Genomic DNA, 19,597 nt, shown 5'->3' on the forward strand with positions numbered 1-19,597 from the left:
AAAGCAATTCTTGTTTTATGGTCTTTCATGTTTTATGGTCTTCTCAAAAGATGACAACTAAAGCCAGAATCCACCAGCACAATCATTAAGAATGTGAATTAATATTTGCAGAAAAAGTAAAGAAATCTCCCAGAATGTTTCTATTTCTCCATTGCTGGTCTAAAGTGAACTGTACTGAATTTCACTGCGTACAAAGACATATCTTTTAGCTACCAACTCCCACTGCATACATGAGTAGCTTTATTCAGAATTGCCTCAAAACAGTACGAAGCTTCAGTCTTCAAATCGTCAAGCAGAGTCTCATTTGTGCTCCAGCAATAGAGCAAAGACACACTAAGGCAGATGGAGCTGGCCATGAAAATGCTATAATTTCTTGGGACTCACTTCTTATTAGCCATCAACATACACCAGCTCCTAAAATGGTATAATTCAAAGAACTGTACATTTTTTCACAGCTTTGCTAGCTACATGCTGAACTACATGACCACACATCTTCAGATCTTGCCCAGACTTATAATATTCATTTCTTATTAGAGAGGAACAACTCGCTTTATCTTCAAGGCTTTTGGAAGTTTGCAATGTCCTTAATAAAGTTCATTTAATCTCTGGGAGATGAAAAAAAAAGGAGGCAGGATCAGCATTTTCTGTGAGTTAAGACCTGGAGTAAGGGAGGTATATGGAAGTACATGTAATTTGCATTTGTTCTTTCAGCTCACTGCCTTTCCCTCCATTTTGCTATGAATCTCCTTTATTTGCTTAGTTCTATACATACCCTCTGAGATATGGAAAACAATTCTTATTGATAAAATAGATATGGAATGTTTGACAAGATGCCTGTGGCTTCATTTATATTCACATTTGATTATGACAGATCATTTGAAAAGAAAGGAAATACCATGATGATTTCTAACCTCTGTTTACTTCTAATATGATGAAAGTCTGCATTGTTTTTTTTTTTTCTGAAACACTTTTATCAACCATTCTGTTACTTTTAGAAAAAGTACACACAAATGTAAGGAAATTCTACCATATTGATCTAATAAATTGTCTTAACAAAAAAATGTTGAAAAAAAAAATCAACCTACATTCAATTAGCCTTTAAATGCAAATCAACAATGAGGGACACTAATTTCTTTATATGACATCATGCAGAAAGATTAATTTCATCTGGAATACAACCAAAAGCCCCAGGGGTGCTTATCAACAGTCTTCAGTGGAGGAAATGATCATTTTTTTGATGCAAACCAAACAAACATCAGTTGTTTTCACAGCTCTGACCTAAGATCTCTCCTGCTGTATCTTACTGTGTTTTTAATCTGTCTTACTAGACCCAACAGCAGGTGTGAGGCAATTGAAAACAATGTAAAACTGAATTGTTTCTTTCACTTCCATGTGAACTTCTGCAATTTGCATTCTTGGAGAGGAATTAGTTCGAGGTCAGCATTATTGTCATGTTAACAGGCTGTTTGCCACAGATGAACATTTGCCAAGGTCATTCAAAGCCTAAACTGCCAAAGTATGTGCACAACATTTTCAAAGAAAAAAAAACCAACCAGCAGACCTGAAAAAATGTTATTATCCAAAGCAGGTAATTTTGAAGTTAAACTTTTACACCTTTATTACTGGGAGGCAGGAAAATGTGGTTGGTAAAATAGTCAGGACAATCTTGCTTCTTTTGAAGATGCAATAAAATTGGTTGTACACTCACATCGCTATAGGTGTACAGGCTGCGGAAGCATGAAAGGTCGCAGGCTGTGCGAGGAGGAATCCAGCTACATGTCATACTGCTTTTCAAAAGGCTTTGAACTGTTCAAAAACACAGAGGATCTCTTGTGAGGAAAAGCAGGAATGTGACACCCTTGACCACAGGGTCTACAGCTGGTTGAGCTCTTTGGCCTCATGTGCTGTACATTCCACAGTCCATACACAAATGCACAAGATGGGTTGGATGTATACAATTAGGAGTATTAAGCAAATGACTAGTAAAAGTGTTCTGGGCTACTCAATACTGATGTGCTTGGGCTGGATCTCAGCTCATTCATATGTCTAAAGAGAGCTGTGAGTCAGAAAGCTAGAATGGTTTTGAGCCATGTGGAGAGCTGCGGGTGAAATCAGACTGGCTAGGGAGGCTCCAGCTTGGAAAGAGTGACAAGAAGAAATGGTGATATGTTTGCAAATTACATATCTGACACACTTGCTGACCAGAAAATCTCATTGATGCTGTACGGTAGGTTCAATGCACTGCAGGTTTATTACTGCCTGAGTCCCAATCCAAGTGCCCATCTTCTTCTATGCTCCATATGACATTCTCATTCAGCTTCTTTGGGTCCAATGAAGTTGCAGGGTGGGTAGCTCTTTTGGGGCTTGTCTGGACCTCTAGAAAAATGTGTGAGATATTTTCCTTCACTAGAGGAATTTGCCAGAGTGGGAGTAGACCACATAGATGCTCACTGACCTCACAGATGAAGATGTCAGATAAAGATGCCAGCTTGTTACCCAGCACAGAAAAGAAATATTGGAGCACAGAGGGATTGAAGTACCCATGGTTGAAGGACAGAAATGTATTTTCAGATTGTTTTGATTTTCAGGCATTCTTTTACTAATTTATAAAACTGTCAGTGGGTGCTGAGTACACTAACTGCTCTGTGCTCTGCTTTGTAACATTCACTTTTTAGCCTGTCGGTTTTCATTAAGCTAGGTTCCATTCAGCTATATTTCAAATGTAGTCCAGATGACTGTCCACTGCAAGCTGTTAACTAAAAAGTCAATAAAATACAGTGTTTAGTCCAGTTGGGTCTTTTCCATTAATCAGACTGCACAATCTTCCAGTAACAAAGTAATGCTGATTTTATAGACTACTTACATGAAGCCTAATAATTCCCCATTCAGCTTAAGCTAACATATACTTTAGTATGGATTATGATCCCATAGTTAGAAAGAGAAAATGGTAGTATTTTCAACATAATTGATACTGACAAGAATTAACAGTTCCCTTCCATTTGCTTTTATTTCAAGGATTGCTGTATAAATGAATTGCTTTCACATTATATAGTTGAGTTGGCTCAAACATTCTGACTCAAGAAACCCATTTGTGCTAGACTTGAATCTGTTTCTCATAGACAGAAAGACACTGAAGTTTCTCTCTGTGCCTGGCTAAAGCAATTCAGTACTGTTCATCTGTCATATTTTTCACAAAATTTTGGCAAATTCTTTGGTATTATCTGTTCTTTCTTGCCTTTTTCTTTCATTATTTTTCAATAAACCATTTAAGGTATAAAGACACTATGCTTTCCATCTCTCCAACACTTTTCCATTAGATGATATCAAGATATATTTACAAACTAAATAAAATAATTTTCCTTGCTAGCATCCGCATGTGTTACACTACAGGCAGCAAAATAATCAGAAGTACAGAATCTCTTATGTTTGCATTTACGTATCGGTATACACATATATACTGGGTCTGATTCTATAGGCAAGAAGTAGAATCTTTCAATTTAATTTTCTCACCATTGTCTTTATAAATACACTTATATCACAAACATATGTATTATTTACATATAATTATAGTTTTTTAATTTTGATTGCAGTGGTACTGCAGTCATGGATCAATTGGCTATTTTTCCAGATGCTGTATGAAGTAATGATAAAAGGATGGCACTTTTTTATATTTACAGTCTAAATTGTTCATGCGTGTCTTTGAGCACATCAACCTATTCCAACGTTACTACAGCTCCCTGGGGTTGGTGGATTACTTCTCAGGGGTCTGTGAGCAGGTCTATTATCAGCACACTTCAACTCTAAAGGAACCCATAACTCCATTGGGAAACTAAAAAATGTTGAAATCAGCAATAGTTCTACAGTGGCTTACAGAATAGTATTTGGAGCATTCATTGAACAACAAAATTTCTCATTATCTTCCTCAGACTTTAATCATTGCTTTCATATCCATAGACTACTTTCTTGTGCACATTTGCCTGGGAAAGAGATGGAAGTTGTTTTTATAATATACACTGTTAAGATGATCCCTTTATAAATACAAATTATTTCTTCTCTACATAAATTAAAGCAAAAGTGATATCACTGCAATTTTTTCTTTTACTGCTACTGAGCCTTAGTGATTGAATCATTTTAACTAAAATTAAACTGATAAATGTCATTCAAGCTTTGGTAAGGGAAGGAGACAACCATCTCTTGAAACTATTTACTAACACATAACAGTAAATCAAATTGAAAACAAATAGAAAAACTACTTCCAACAAATAAATCTCAGCTGCCAAGGAATCTCAGAGGTGAAGAGGTGAAATGCAATTTATATTTTGCAGTAGTGACAGAAATTTTCCAATATTTAATGGTGTCCCACAGGGTGATATCAAGAAAGCTTTATCAAGTAATTTTCTGATTTTTCAGATAATATCACTGAGGATATAAGCTGTTAGAAAGGGACAGTTCTACCTTCAGAAAGGCATGAGGGAAGATTATGCAATGTCATTGGTTGGTTACTGTCTCCAAAGCAAGGGCTTAATTTGAATGCAAGTGTGTCTTTTGGAAATTAAAATATTCTTAAGGCATTTGTTGGTATAAAGCTGCAAGAGAGAAGAATATGGTCTAATCTTCAACAATTTGAAGCCCAAGACTAGGATTAGGGACATGGTGGATTTTCCATCTCTATGTTTTGGTCTAGGGTAAGTATAAGATCAGGGTCAAACATCTGATTGTACCCTTTTCCTTAAGAATGCTAAGTCTTAAAATTTGATTTAGAAATTACAGAAGAAGAAAATGTACCAGAGACACTGTTCAGATCTGGCAAAGCAGCTGGCCTTACTTTCTAGAAAACAGCACACAGGTGCTGGAAATTATTTTAGCACAGGCTAAAAGACTTGTGCTAGGGCTTCACACAGAACATTATGAAGGAATTTGGGTAAAACTGTCTTCTAGGACAGAAGTACCTATAGCATTACAGAAAGATGATTTGGAAGAGACCTTTGGAAGTCATCTAATCTAACATCCCACTTAGAGCAGGATTATCACCAGTGGTAGGTCAGGTTAGTTTTATCTTTGTTTAAAAACTTTTGAAATTTTTTGTCTTGAAAACTTCCAAAAATAAAAGACTCAAGGCCATTTCTTGAAAACCTTTGAGGATGGAGATTCTATAGTCTCTCTGGGTAATCTGTTCAGTGATGCATGATCCTCCAAGATTTTTTATATTTTTTTTTCATAATGTCCAACCTGAATCTCCCAAGCTGCAAGCTCTGGTCACTGTCTCTTGTTAGACTGTTTGGAACTACCAAGAACCTAGAGTTTGGCTCCATGATTTTTGTAACTATCCTTGAAATAGCTGTAAGCAAATAGATTACCCTTTAGCTGCTTCTTTGATGGGTGAAATCCCAGCTCCCTCAACCTTTTTCAGCAGGCTACATGATCTAGGCCTCTGATCATCTTGTTGATCCTCCAGCCAGACCCTTCCCCACATATACCTTGAACTCAGGGACCCAAAACTGGGTACAGTATTCTAGGCATGGCCTCACCAGTGTCAAGTATGACTAGCTAGAAAGAAAATATTTTCTAAAAATTACTCTCATACTCAAAAAATATTAGCATTAGGATAAAAGTTGGGTACCTATTATCTTATAAAAGACTTAATGAGAGACTGGCATACAGTTCCTTCAGCTTGTCCTAGCAATAAACCTTTTCCTCCCATAATCCAAGCAATTTAGCATCCTCACTTCACAAGCAATACCAGAACTACCGTAAAAATTGTATGGGATACGTGAAACAAGAGATCAGAGGGGTAAGGAACCATTTTCATGTTCTCCCTACCATGTTCCAGACTACCTCAGGTTTCAAATATGTGGTGGCTGAATATGCCACTAGACCACTCTTGAAGTTTAGGCAGATTAACTTTGCTCCACACAGGACAAAAACCTCAGGCCAATCTTTTCTCTGAGAACTGAGGCAAGTTTAAAAGGTCCACAACCTACCTGATAATGTGAGTGTTATTATAGTGTATATAGGACTTCAGACAGTGAATGTTGCCTATGCCATCTTTGTTCATTTTGGGATTGTGGTCACTTGCTGTGCTCTTCCAAAGCTTCTTTTCGTATCATCCCGATATGTAAGCTTGTATCCTTTAGAACTGGGCCATTTTATGGTTATGCCAGATTAGTTTTTGACCCATTTAGAAACATTTTTTACATGAGATTAAATACATTTTTTATAGCTTAGCTTTTACTCAGTGATGACTTTCAGAAGAAAGACTTAATCTATTACCTTAGATTGACTGCTGTGTTCAGTAACATGCTGTTTTACTAGACTGTGTTCAAACCTAATGCTCAGCTGTATGCCATTTTAATGAATGCTTTGAGGTTCTTTGGATAAAGAATCTACAGTATTGTATACAAAATAAATCTGTTCTTTTCATATTTCATAATTAAGTAAATACATACTTGATTTCAGGAAAGTGAAAAAGAAAACTTGAAAATTACTCATATAGTCGAATAGTTATGCAACTGTTGAAATAGTTGTAGAGGAAGCATATCTCTAAGAAAGTCTCAGTGATAACTTGAAATATTGAACCATGGCTTGTCACTAATATTCCAGTGCCTTTAGACATTGTTTATCACTCCTGTTCATGCTCTTCTGAGACTTTGTAATTCAGATTTATTTTTCTTTCTTATTTTATTTGTCTGTCTTCAAGTTACTGACATCTAAATACTGGTTTGAATCTTACTATTATGAAAGAGTAGCCTGATTTTTTTTTCCCGAGAAGAAGGGAAATAAGAAGAGTAGGAGGACAGATGTCTCCTTCCCCCCCACCCCCCCAACATAATTTCTCTTTCTTAAGGAAGAAATCTTCTACTTCATATTTCTGAAAATGTCATTGTCCTGGTTTTGGCTGGGATGGAGTTGATTTTCTTCCTATTAACTGGTATAGTGCTGTGTTTTGGATGTAGTGTGAGAATGATGTTGATGACACGCTGATGTTTTGGTTGTTGCTAGGTAGTGTTTACGCTAGTCAAGGACTTTTCATCTTCCCATGCCCTGCCAGATGTGCAGGGGGCTGGGAGGGAGTGTGGCCAGGGCGGCTGGCCCAGCTGGCCAATAGGCTATTCCATACCATATGACGTCACGCTCAGCATATAAGGCTGGGTGAAGAAGAAGGAGGGGGGACGTTCGGAGTGATGGCGTGTGTCTTCCCAAGTAACCATTACGCGTGATGGAGCCCTGCTTTCCTGGCGATGGCTGAACACCTGCCTGCCGATGGGAAGTGGTGAATGAATTCCTTGTTTTGCTTTGCTTGCGTGCGCGGCTTTTGCTTTCCCTATTAAACTGTCTTTATCTCAGCCCACGAGTTTTTCTCACTCTTACCCTTCTGATTCTCTCCCCCATCCCACCCGGTGGGGGGGGGGTGAGTGAGCGGCTGCGTGGTATTTGGCTGCTGCCAGGTTAAACCACGACAGTCATACAAACAATATACTTTTTCCACACAGTTCTGAAAGCAAAATGAGAAAGTTACAGGACTGCTAGCTTTGTATAACAATTGTAGATAGTGAATACATATAAACTTTAAGCAATGGATTCTTCTGACTTTTACCCTTCATTATTTTTAACAGAGAGTCAAGTCCTTCCACTGAAAAGATGTTCTAAAATGTTTTTTTTTGGTGATACATCATCTGTAGATGAATAGCTATGACATGTACAGGTATCTTGGTGGGGTAGAATAAGCTGAAAAGAAGTTTGCCTTTAGCTGAGTAGGAGTAGGATGTCTCTTCCAAATTAATTGCTTGTAATAGCAAAAGCACAGTAAATCAGGAGTGGGAGGTTTTTGTTTGTTTCTTTGTTTCTTTGTTTGTTTCTGGGTTTTATTTCTATGTGTTTGGTTGCTTCTCCTCTAGTCCAAAGCTCAGACTTGCTTTCTACCAGTTTTTAATAGAGAAGAAATCCAATTTGTGACCTGTTCCAAAACAGTGTGGGTAAGGTCCCATGACATCTATCAAAAAATATCTAGTAATGCTGGAAAGTGAAAACACAGTAAGGAGAATCCAGAAGAGAAAAAAATCATTCAAGATCAATAGCCTTTTCAAAGTCCAATCCAGCATGAGAAAAACATTGAATTAGCTTGGAAGAAGCTATATAAAATTCTGATATGAACTGTAAGTGCTCCTTATTGAACAATAAATTAGAATCATAGAATCATAGACTTGTTTAGGTTGGAAAAGACCTTTAAGATCACCGAGTCCAATCATTAACCTAGCACTGCCAAGTCCACCACTAAACCATGTCCCTAAGCATCACATCTATACGTCTTTTAAATACCTCCAGGGATGGTGACTCAACCACTTCCCTGGGCAGCCTGTTCCAAGGCTTGACAAGCCTTTTGGTGAGGAATTTTTTCCTAATATCCAATTGAAAACTCCCCTGGCACAACTTGAGGCCATTTCCTCTTGTCCTATCGCTTGTTACTTGGGAGAAGAGACCAACACCTATCTCGCTACAACCTCCTTCCAGGTAGTTGTAGAGAGCGATAAGGTCTCCCCTCAGTCTCTTCTTCTCCAGACTAAACAGTCCCAGTTCCCTCAGCCGCTCCTCATAAGACTTGTGCTCTAGACCCTTCACCAGCTTCGTTGCCCTTCTTTGGACACCCTCCAGCACCTCCATGTCCTTCTTGTAGTGAGGGGCTCAAAACTGAACACAGTATTTGAGGTGTGGCCTCACCAGTGCCAAGTACAGGGGCATGATCACTTCCCTACTCCTGCTGGCCACACTATTTCTGATACAGGCCAGGATGCCATTGGCCTTCTTGGCCACCTGGGCACACTGCCAGCCCATGTTCAGCCAGCTGTCGACCAGCACCCCCAGGTCCTTTTCCTCTGAGCAGCTTTCCAGCCACTCTTCCCCAAACCTGTAACATTGCATGGGATTTTTGTGACCCAAGTGCAGAACCCGACACTTAGCCTTGTTGAATCTCATACAATTGGCCTCGGCCCATTGATCCGGCCTGTCCAGACCCCTCTGCAGAGCCTTCCTGCCCACAAGCAGATAATCACTCCTGCCCAACTCGATGTCATCTGCAAACTTAGTGAGGGTGCACTCGATCCCCTCGTCCAGATCATTGATAAAGATGTTAAACAGAACTGGCCCCAGTACTGAGCCCTGGGCAACACCACTTGTGACCGGGCACCAACCGGATTTAACTCCATTGACCACAACTCTTTGGGCCTGGCCCTCCAGCCAGTTTTTTACCCAGCGAAGAGTATGCCCATCCAAGCCATGAGCAGCCAGTTTCTCTAGGAGAATGCTGTGGGAAACAATGTCAAAGGCTTCACTGAAATCCAGGTAGACCACATCCACAGCCTGTTGGAGAAAGTTAGCCAGACTAGGCCGCGGTGGGAAAATTCTGAGTCATGCTGAGAAGGGAGAAAAGAAAGTCATGCTGACCTTGCTCTGTGCAGATAAGCAACTTTGAGAAAGTACAGTATAAGAAAAACAGGATGGAACCCGGACCACGTAGCAGTAACCGAAAGTAGGAGGAATATGATAATGTAATTTTTAGAGCTAAGCCAATGATTGTGAGACAAGTATGCATAAGGTAGAAGTTAGTGTATAAATATGTGTGGGGTTTTACAATAAAGTTGAAGCTGGCCTTATCACTCACATTGAGTCGACTGCCTGCCTTCCCTCGCTCGTCGCAACAGCCTTTCCCTCATTCATTAGGCGGGTCACCTTGTCACAGAAGGAGATCAGGTTAGTCAGGCAGGACCTACCTTTCATAAACCCATGCTGACTGGGCCTGATCTCCTGGTTGTCCTGTAAGTGCCGCATGATGGCACTCAAGATGATCTGCTCTATAATCTTCCCTGGCACTGAGGTCAGACTGTCAGGCCTGTAGTTTCCCAGATCCTCCTTCTGGCCCTTCTTGTGGATGGATGTCACATTTGCTAACATCCAGTCAAGTGGAACCTCCCTAGTTAGCCAAGACTGCTGATAAATGATTGAAAGTGGCACTTCCACCAGCTCCCTCAGGACCCTTGGGTGGATCCCATCCGGCCCCATAGACTTGTGTGTGTCTAAGTGGTGTAGCAGGTCACTAACAATTTCCCCTTGGATTATGGGGCTTCATTCTGCTCCCTGTCCCTGTCTTCCAGCTCAGGGGGCTGGATACCCTGAGAACAACTGGTCTTACTATTAAAGACTGAGGCAAAAAAGGCATTAAGTACCTCAGCCTTATCCTTGTCCTTGGTGGCAACGCTCCCCCCCGCATCCAATAAAGGATGGAGATTCTCCTTAGCCCTCCTTTTGTTGCTAATGTATTTATAGAAACATTTTTTATTGTCTTTTACGGCAGTAGCCAGATTAAGTTCTAGTTGGGCTTTGGCCCTTCTAATTTTCTCCCTGCATAACCTCACGACATCCTTGTAGTCTTCCTGAGTTGCCTGCCCCTTCTTCCAAAGGTCATAAATTCTCCTTTTTTTCCTGAGTTCTAGCCAAAGCTCTCTGTTCAGCCAGGCTGGTCTTCTTCCTTGCTGGCTTGTCTTTCAGCACATGGAGATGACCTGCTCCTGCGCCTTTAAAATTTCCTTCTTGAAGAACGTCCAGCCTTTCTGGACTCCTTTGCCCTTCAGGACTGCCTCCCAAGGGACTCTGTCAGCCAGGCTCCTAAACAGGTCAAAGTCTGCCCTCCAGAAGTCCAAGGTAGCAGTTCTGCTGACCCCCCTCCTTACTTTTCCAAAAATCGAAAACTATCGTTTTGTGATCGCTATGCCCAAGATGGCCATCACATCACCAACAAGTCCTTCTCTGTTTGCGAACAACAGGTCCAGTGGGGTGCCTTCCTTAGTTGGCTCACTCACCTGTGTCAGGAAGTTATCTTATCTTCCAGCTCCTCTTGTTTGTTAACCAGGATGCATGCATTTGTTTAGATGCACTTCGGTTGGGCTATTGATCCTGCCACCTTTTTGGGGGAAGAAGCCCTAATTCCTACGTGACCATTCTCAGGCGCTTCTGTGGTTTCTAACACATCAAAAACTCTTGTGTCTTTGTTGCCGCATGGATCTTCATCCCCTATCTCCACTGAGATGGCAGAGAGAAGGACCTCGCTAGCATGCCGTCCCTCAAACACCGGCGTGCAGCCCCCAGGCTTATATCTAGCGAGCCTAGTTTTATCCCTTTCTCCCTTCAAATCTAGTTTAAAGGTCTTTCAATGAGCCCTGCTAACTCCTGTGCAAAGATCCTTTCCCCCTTTGACACAGGTGTACCCTGTCTGTTGCCAGCAGGCCTGGTGTCGTGTAAATTGACCCAAGATCAAAACCCCCAAATTTATGCTGGTGACACCAGGCTCGGAGCCAGGTATTGATCTGCTGGCTCTTTCTGTTTCTTCCCTCATCATTCCCTGCAACTGGAGGGATAGAGGAGAACACTACTTGTGCTCCTGATCCCTTAACCAGTCATCCCAAGGCCCTGAAGTCTCTCTTGATTGCCCTTGGGCTTCTTGTTGCAACTTCATCGTTGCCTACCTGAAAAATCAATTATAATTGATTATATATAGATTATAATCTGAGGACTGTACCAGGATAGGAAGCTTTCTCTTCACATCTTTAATCCAGGCCCCAGGGAGGCAGCACACTTCCCTAAGAAGTGGGTCCGGTCTGCATATTGGGCCTTCTGTTCCCTTCAGAAGGGACAATGACCCGTCTTTTTTTCTTTATGGAAGCAGTTTTGACATAGAGTGTAGGTCAACTTAACCTAGGCGACACCTCCAAGCCAGATGAATCATTGTCCTTGTTATTGTTGGGTTCCACTTGCAGAGCCTCACACCTATTATGCAAGGGCACCTGGGAAGGGGACACACCCGCTGCGCCGGCAGGAACCTGTCGCCGTTGCCCCCCATCCCTTAAGTCACTGGGTTCATCCAGGCGGAGAGGATAGGGAATTCTCCATATCATGCGTCCTGTCTGCCTGTTGGGCCTGTCTCAGGGAAGGTAGGGTGCCATTCCAGAAGTCTATCTCCTCTCGCTCTCCCTGATAGTCCTAAACCTACTCACCTCTCCCGAAGCTCTGTCACTAAGCGGAGGGGTTCCTCTCCCACAGGTGTGCTCCCTGCTGCCGTCCCGGACTGGCGTAAGAGCCGGGCACAGCTGCAGCCTGGCACCTGGGCGGCAGCGTGCTCCCGCCGGAGCTCCGTCTGGGAAGCTGCATCAGTCGTGGCGCCTGCAGAGCTTGGGGAGGCCATGGCTTTCTGCCTGGTGGATACCATTGCTCCCTGGTCGAGCTGGCAGAGCTTCAGCACCCTTCCTGCATGCCCTTCAGAGAGAACTGCTGCGCAAACTGCCGCACCACGCCCTTGCCGACACGCCACCCCCTGTTTGCGCAAACTGCCGTGCCACACCCTTGTTGACACGCCGCGCCCTGTTTGCCTGCCCTGGTCGCTAGTGCTGCCCAGGGGCTTCTTTTCAACGTGTGGGGTGGCCTTGGCCGCCGTTCCTGTGGCGCGAGCTGCGAGCTCCTGGCGGCTCTCTCGGCTCCCCCGGAGGTTCCCCCGGTTCGGGAAACGGCCCTGTGCACCGTGCTGGAGCGCTCCGCTGCGGATGGTGCTGGCACCAGAGCTGCTCACCTCTTGGTATGATAATGCTCAGAACTGAGAGAAAACAAGCGACTGTAACTATCTACTGCCATTTGTAAACTAATCTACCAATATCGTTCCTGGCAATCCATTGATATGAGACAGTGCAACAACAGCGTGGAGACAGAAAACTTGGAAATAGGTAGCTAAATATGCCAAATTTCAGCTGCTATTATTTGGAGCTAGAAAATAACCATGGATGTGCTGTGCGTTGCGCATGACCCAAAAGCAGACCTTAAGAGCTTGCCTCATACTGTTGTGGGTTTTTTTATTGTTATTGTTATTATTGTTGTTGTTATTATTATTATTATCATTATTATTATTTTAACAGTGAAATGAAAATTGTAACAAAGCAATTTATTTTCAAAGTGTAGCTGCTCTCCATTTTCAGGTTGTTTTGAATTATGTCCATTTTGCCCAAGAGAATTAATTACATACCAGGAATACTTAATATATCCACTGTAGATGCTTTGCTTCCTCACTGCCCTTTCGATTTGCTGCTGACAATAACAGAATCATAGGAACAGCAGGAGCTTTTGCCTGCGTCTCTACAGACATTTTCTGGTCTTGTGCTGTGGCCAAAATGTATGAAACGTCAGCTTATCCATCAAAGCTGCGGAAAACAAAGCATGATAATCCAGCCCTGATTGGATGTTTAATTTCACCCCTTTCCAAGCTTCAGCAAGGAGCTCCCATTCTTCTGTCAGAAGACATATTTAAAACCTGTGGAATCAAAATAAGATCATCTTCCAAATTCCACATTTCCCTTTGGAAATGACCAGGACATACTCAGCTAGTAATCATTACTTAGGCATGACGTTTTCTGAATGATCATGCCTAAGATATACAGGGAACACCCTCATACACGAAATCCAATCTTCTTCCTATCAATACTACATAGCCAGGAACTGGCTTCTTCCCTGCAGCCAACTCAAACAGTCATCATAGAGCTGGTGGTTATATTTTCAGCCAAGATTAAATTGGCCAAAGTGTTTAAAGAAAGCTGAGTCCGTATACAAAAGCATTTGGATAGAGTGTCAGCAAAGTCAAATGCTGACATAAGCAGACAGCTGGCTACCCAAAGGCTGGGTCTGGAGTTCAGCTCTATCTTATTTTAAATGGCTCCTGTTTTGAATCTGAAGCATTCACAGAACAGAACTTATTAGATATTTATTTCAATTAATTTACACCAAAAGGGAAATTCTTAGTTTATAAGTGAAGAAAAGCTGTGTCCTATATTCTGACCTCCTACCTACCATGTACATTTCTTTGGTGAAAGCAGTGACCAGCTTAACCACACCTACTATCACAGGTAGTATCAGATTTTTAGCCCTAAAATTTTGCTCCTAAGCAAGTAACTGGAATAACATTTGTCACATTCCCTGCTCAGCTGCTTTTGAGTTTTATCCATAGGTTATTTTTAACACTTTTTTTTTAGCAGATAAATAATAGCTGAATTCTACAGCAATTAAATTCTACCATTCAAATAAAACAAGTAGGCACTGTGTGTTTCGGTGGAGTGTGAGGGGAGGGAAGGCAGGCTAGTATGTATTGAAAACAAGGACATGCAATCAGCTATCTAATTTTAGCTAGCATTTATCTTTAGATAAAGCCCAGACCTAACCTCACACCTAAAGCAACTTCATAGTCACTGAGGGAGATTGTGTCAGCAGAGTCACTGTGGTTTTGGTGTGCAAGTATACAGGTAAGGCTATACAGGGTCTGGTAGATGGGGTCAGTACAAGAAGTGAGAGAAGGGATGAAATATTGCCAAGTAACAGACAATGACAGGGTGGAACTGGGGTGAACAAGGTCATCTCACAGGGACATTTGATGAGGAAATTTAACAGCTTTACAAGCATCCTGAGACTATATGGCTAATAGACAGGCAGTTTGTCCAGAACTAAAAATCCCTGTGATCTCAGGGGGATGGAGCTACACACATGGAATTTGTACTTACAGCATTCATATTCATCTGTAATTCTACAGCTTTAAATTCAGCTGGAGAAAGGCAAATTCCCCTATAGCTCTACCTTCCCTGTTACAGCATAAATGAGGCAATAAAGCTTTAAAATGTTCCATAATTAACTCAGAGACCAGTAGCGGTCTGAAACGAGTGAACTGAGGTGGACACTAAATGATGGGGTTTTATAGCTATTACTAACTTGATTTGTAAGAAACTACTAAACATGATTCAGGACCATGGAAGTGATCTATAGCTTCATAAAGTACTGTATTGACACAAGGGAACAATAAAAGTCTTTCCACATGAAAGATGACACCAAATAAATACTATGACTGGCATTTTTTCTGTAAGTCCTGCAGCTTCAGTATGTATACTGTGCTTATAACACAGGTAAATAAAGATGTATATTGGTAAAACTGTAAATAAAGATGTGTATTGTAAAATGCTGCAGTGATGCACTTGCAGATATATCATTCTGGACAACTCCTGTACAGTGTCAGGGACTGTAGAGAAGTAAGACCCATCCATACAGGGACCATTAACTACTTTTTGGTAGCTTTTATGGTTTTCTTGCTCAAACAAAAAAAATAAAGGAGTATGTTTTATATAAGAGGGTGCAAAGAGAACACAAAATATCCAAAGCAAATTTTCAGAGCACAAAGTCTGTTCTTTATTTAGAGGCACAAAGAAAGGCCAACTGTATTTGCAAGCAACACTAAATGTACATATTTAAAGTTTCTAGATGTGAAACAACATTGTATAATTCCACCAACATAGACATGATGGGGAAGAATAAGTGGGAAGGGAAAGAGCATATGAAATAGGTGTATATTGGGTGGCTCTCTCTTTCAAGATTTAACAGAGGCGTTAAGGTTTTTCAAGAAAAAAAATATTTGCAAAATTTTAATTATTGAAATAAATGCATGATCTCTAACTTTGAAATAAATTGTTTGGTTTTGTTAATATCTACTCTAACTGTAAGTATTGTCATCAGCCCCAAGAGTTTGTTGGTGGGTGACATTTTAAGTATTCTAAAATTAATAATAGTTTGAAATACATGATAGAAGATGGCCATCCACTGAGGCCACATAATTTGGCCCCTAACTATTAGAATATAATAATATATTAAAAAATCTACAATATACTGAACATGCGTCTGGTGTGCTTAAACTCACAAATCAGAAAAGAAGTAACAGTCTGAACCATATGTTTGTTCTAATCACTTTCTCTCTAGGGACTGCAAATCTATCACAACCACTACTTCAGCACTCCTTCTAGACTTTTCCTGTTGCTAGACTTCTGTGCCTGCCTTTTGTAATATGTGATATAATCTCTGTAATATGGGGTGTAAAATTGGGTATGGGAGTCCCATATTTTAGAATATAATGCCACATGTAGGCATCTGGAAAGATTTCCTCTGTCTTATTTTCTGGGTCCCTGTGTACGCTTTCTAGCACTTTCCGGTTTGACTGGGGAAGTACATTTTGCTGACAGTTTTGTGGCTCTGTTTACTGTGTTTACACTCCCAGGTCCTTTCTCTGCTTTCTGCCAAATATGCCCATTTAATATACACTGTTTCCTTCTGCTTTTAACCCCAACACTCTTAACCTTGCACCTACATATTTTTATAGAGGTAAAAAAGTGGAGCTCTCCCTTCTTCTGAAGAGCTAAATACACAGTGTGGGTTTTCACATGACAGTAATGATAGCAATCATATTTAGCAGTCTTCATCTTCAAAGCACGCTGCAGATCTGATCAAACCAGTCCTCTGTGTAACACCACAGACAGCGAAGACTTGTTTGGGGTGCAGAATGAAGGCATTACATTTCTGTAGAATAAATATAGCATTTAATGGTACACATATATCCATTAAATGGGTGAGATGACATTAAGCATACGCAGAACAGAGAAGTACCTTTGGATCCTGAGTGGGTTAACTGTAGGCAGGGCTGTGTCTAGCCAAAACTGCAGATCTTTTTGGATCAGCTTTCTAAGCTTTTACATTATTTGCTAGCCTGTCTGGATTTTGTAATCTCCAGAACCAGGCATCCTACTGCTCACACTTTCCTTCTTTCTCCTTGCTCATAAACATAGCGACTATGTTGCAAGGTCTCCCAAGCAAAGCAAAGAAGGAAGGAATGCAATCCCAGTGCTTGCATCAGGAGTGTGGAGGTGAAGAAACAATATATTTGAGGAGATGTTTTTTTGTATTTTTTTGTATTTTTAAAATAAATTAGGTATTTCAACAAAGATGACTGTTATGTACGAAAAGGAGCGTGGACAAGATGTTTCTCTGGTTCTGGGGTGACACCTTGGCTCCATAGCCTCCTTTGCATGCAGTTACAAAGGCCTATTCTTCTGGCCAAAGACAGTAGGCTTTCTCTAGATAAATTAAATCTAAATCTTGTCAGTGCTTTTGTTCAGCCATCTACAAGGGTAACTGAAGAGCAATCGAACAAATGGTTGCAATAGAAATACAACAAATGACCCTGGGGCCACTACCCAGCCACAGTTGTCCTGAAGATCTCCCATGTTTTAACTCACAAGAATGTAAGAGACCCCTCTGCATTTCACATAGACTCTGATTTTTCAGCCTTCCATTTTCTGATGTGAAAATACTGATAGAATAGAAATGTTGCTAACATTTATTAATCCCAGAGCTGGATGCATTTTCTCTTGTTTTTCTTTCATTATTGTATTTTCTTCTCATTTAAATTTTCACTTTTCTTCTATCTCCTTTTTCTTATTGCTCGTCCCAATTTTCTTTCATTTTGCTCTTTAGATTTCTCTCTCTCTCTTTCCCAGTCTTCACCTTCTCCCTTTCCCTGTACCTTTCTCCTTTAGTATAGCCTTGCAATATTTTTCCTGTAGATCATTTTGCCATTTCATCTCACAGTTTTTGTCCAAGATACTGGCCATCCTCCTTCACTCCCCTTGAACTTCAGCCTCCAGAACTATTGGCTGGGTTGCCAACAAGCACTGCCAATTTTACAAGATCATATAGCTGTGAACTGCATCACACTACACTGCTCATTGGATAGGTCACCCTTGCTATAGATACTTTAAGCTAGATCTGAGTCATTTCTGTGAAGACTAAATGCTACCTGTGAGCTTTGCTACCTGTGAGCTTTGGGACCAGATGTGGCTGTGTCCCAAACCTTAAAGCCCACAAGGGGTTGTATGGGATGACAGGAAAATGGTCATGACACTGACCTCCTTGCAGTCTCAGGAGAGGTGGTCCCCAGTCACGATAAAGAAGCAAGAGAGACATTGGAGACCTGTTGGATGGCAGGGAGAAGTACAGACCAGTTTCAGAAGTGAGAGCAAAGCTAGCAGAGACGGAGGACACCATTGCTTGTAAAGCTGCACATTGGCAGGCTTTTCAAGTAATATGACTAACTGATGTTTACAGCATAGAGTGCCCCAGGAGACACTGAATGCCTGAAAAACTACAAAACCAACAAAAAACCATGTATGTAACATCATCAGAGAAATGCTCAATCCAATCTCAGTCATACAGCATTTTAAGCCAATTTTACAACTACTGATGCACTGGATGGAGGGGGTTGGCTGCATAATTATTATTAATTATTGGGGAAATGGAAGGAGGTTCAGCTTAGTTTCACCTTTCCAAACACACTGTTGATTGGAATAGACTATCACTGTTGCTGCTCATGTCTACAGCTCATTTTAAAAAATCACTGCCGAGTGACATTAGCAAGAAAACTTGTGAAGTTTTTGTTAACATGGAAGCAAAGCCACTTTGCTCAAACACAAGGGCTACTTGCCTGAAGACAAATTCTGGGGTGGAAAGAAGTCATAAAAAAGGGTGTAGACTGATCAACACTCTTAGCCTCTAAAATGTGGATCTAGCACTCTTTTGTACCCTGTACAAGACATATTTGCCAGGCCAAGATATGGGCAGCTTTTTGATTCTTCCCATGTATCCATATAGGTGCAATAGATAGCTGCCCAATATCTAATTCAGGCCACTTAAAATCCAAGCTGTATTGGTGACTGTTCAGGTCAAATCCAAACTTTGGGGGAGCTTAGATAAACACAGCCAGCTCAGGTCCTAAGTTATGTATCTGTTTTAGACAGGGACTTCATGTCTATATTGCTTTAGGAGAGGAGGTGAGTGCTAGGACAGACGACCTAGCACAGAGTGATCTGTCCCTAAAGCAGACGCAACTCGGAAGGGCCACACTGCCGCGGTAGGATTGCTCAGCTGTAAACAGGACAGATGAGTCTGGGACACGGGCTCACCCGTGCAGGAGCCCTTCACAGTCCAAGCCAATGTCTGTGGGACAGGAGGAATCCAGGGTAAGTCTTCTGTCCTCTATCTCTCTGACCCTGTGGGGGCAAAAAGGGGCACAACAATGCAGTTCCCTGGCATAAACATTTTGAGCTGTACCCAGCCTTTTATTTCTAGATCGGGAAATAACCCTGAGGCTGACTTAATGTCTTCTTTCTTATTTGGAAAATGGGACTGTGCAACAGTGAGAGTATTCACTTTAGGATCCAGCCGTGTACAGCCATGCAGATAAGATCATGTCAGTTATCTCTCAGTTTAATAATTAGAGTCAGGATGGATTTTGTTCCTGTTTGCAGTTAGAATTTTCTTTTTCTGAATTTCAGAGATGATCAGAAAATGGAAAACATATTTTAGAACCATATTTTGTCAAAGATGTTTTCTTCATTTTTTTCATCAAATTTCATCTTGATCAAGATTTTCCAAGTAAACACAAGAAACTATTGGGCCAAATTAATCCCGAGTGTATCTTAGCTTCTTGCACTGAAGGATTTAACACAGAGCCAAGGAGTTCAGGATGTTGGAAGAAAGTGGTTTTGGAGTTACTAAATTACAGTCTCCATAGCAATTTTCTTGCCATATGTTAAACAAGCAAGCAGATAAAACACACTGGGGAAGATTCTCCTTTAGCAAGAGTAAGCATAACTATAACGGAACAACTTTCACTCACATGTATGGAGACATTGTTTCAGTGAAGAAT

At 41.1% G+C, this 19,597-nt stretch overlaps 1 long non-coding RNA gene across 1 annotated transcript in view; it reads left to right on the plus strand.

Annotated features, from left to right (window-relative positions):
• LOC142081359 (uncharacterized) overlaps positions 1-19,597 on the plus strand; it is a 341,712-nt gene that overhangs the window by 314,908 nt on the left and 7,207 nt on the right. The window contains exon 2 of the long non-coding RNA XR_012673311.1: positions 7,353-7,445. This is a non-coding gene — a long non-coding RNA (uncharacterized LOC142081359). The remainder of the gene's footprint in view (positions 1-7,352; positions 7,446-19,597) is intronic.

Source organism: Calonectris borealis, chromosome 3 (assembly GCF_964195595.1).
Source record: "Calonectris borealis chromosome 3, bCalBor7.hap1.2, whole genome shotgun sequence".
Lineage (NCBI taxonomy): Eukaryota > Metazoa > Chordata > Aves > Procellariiformes > Procellariidae > Calonectris > Calonectris borealis.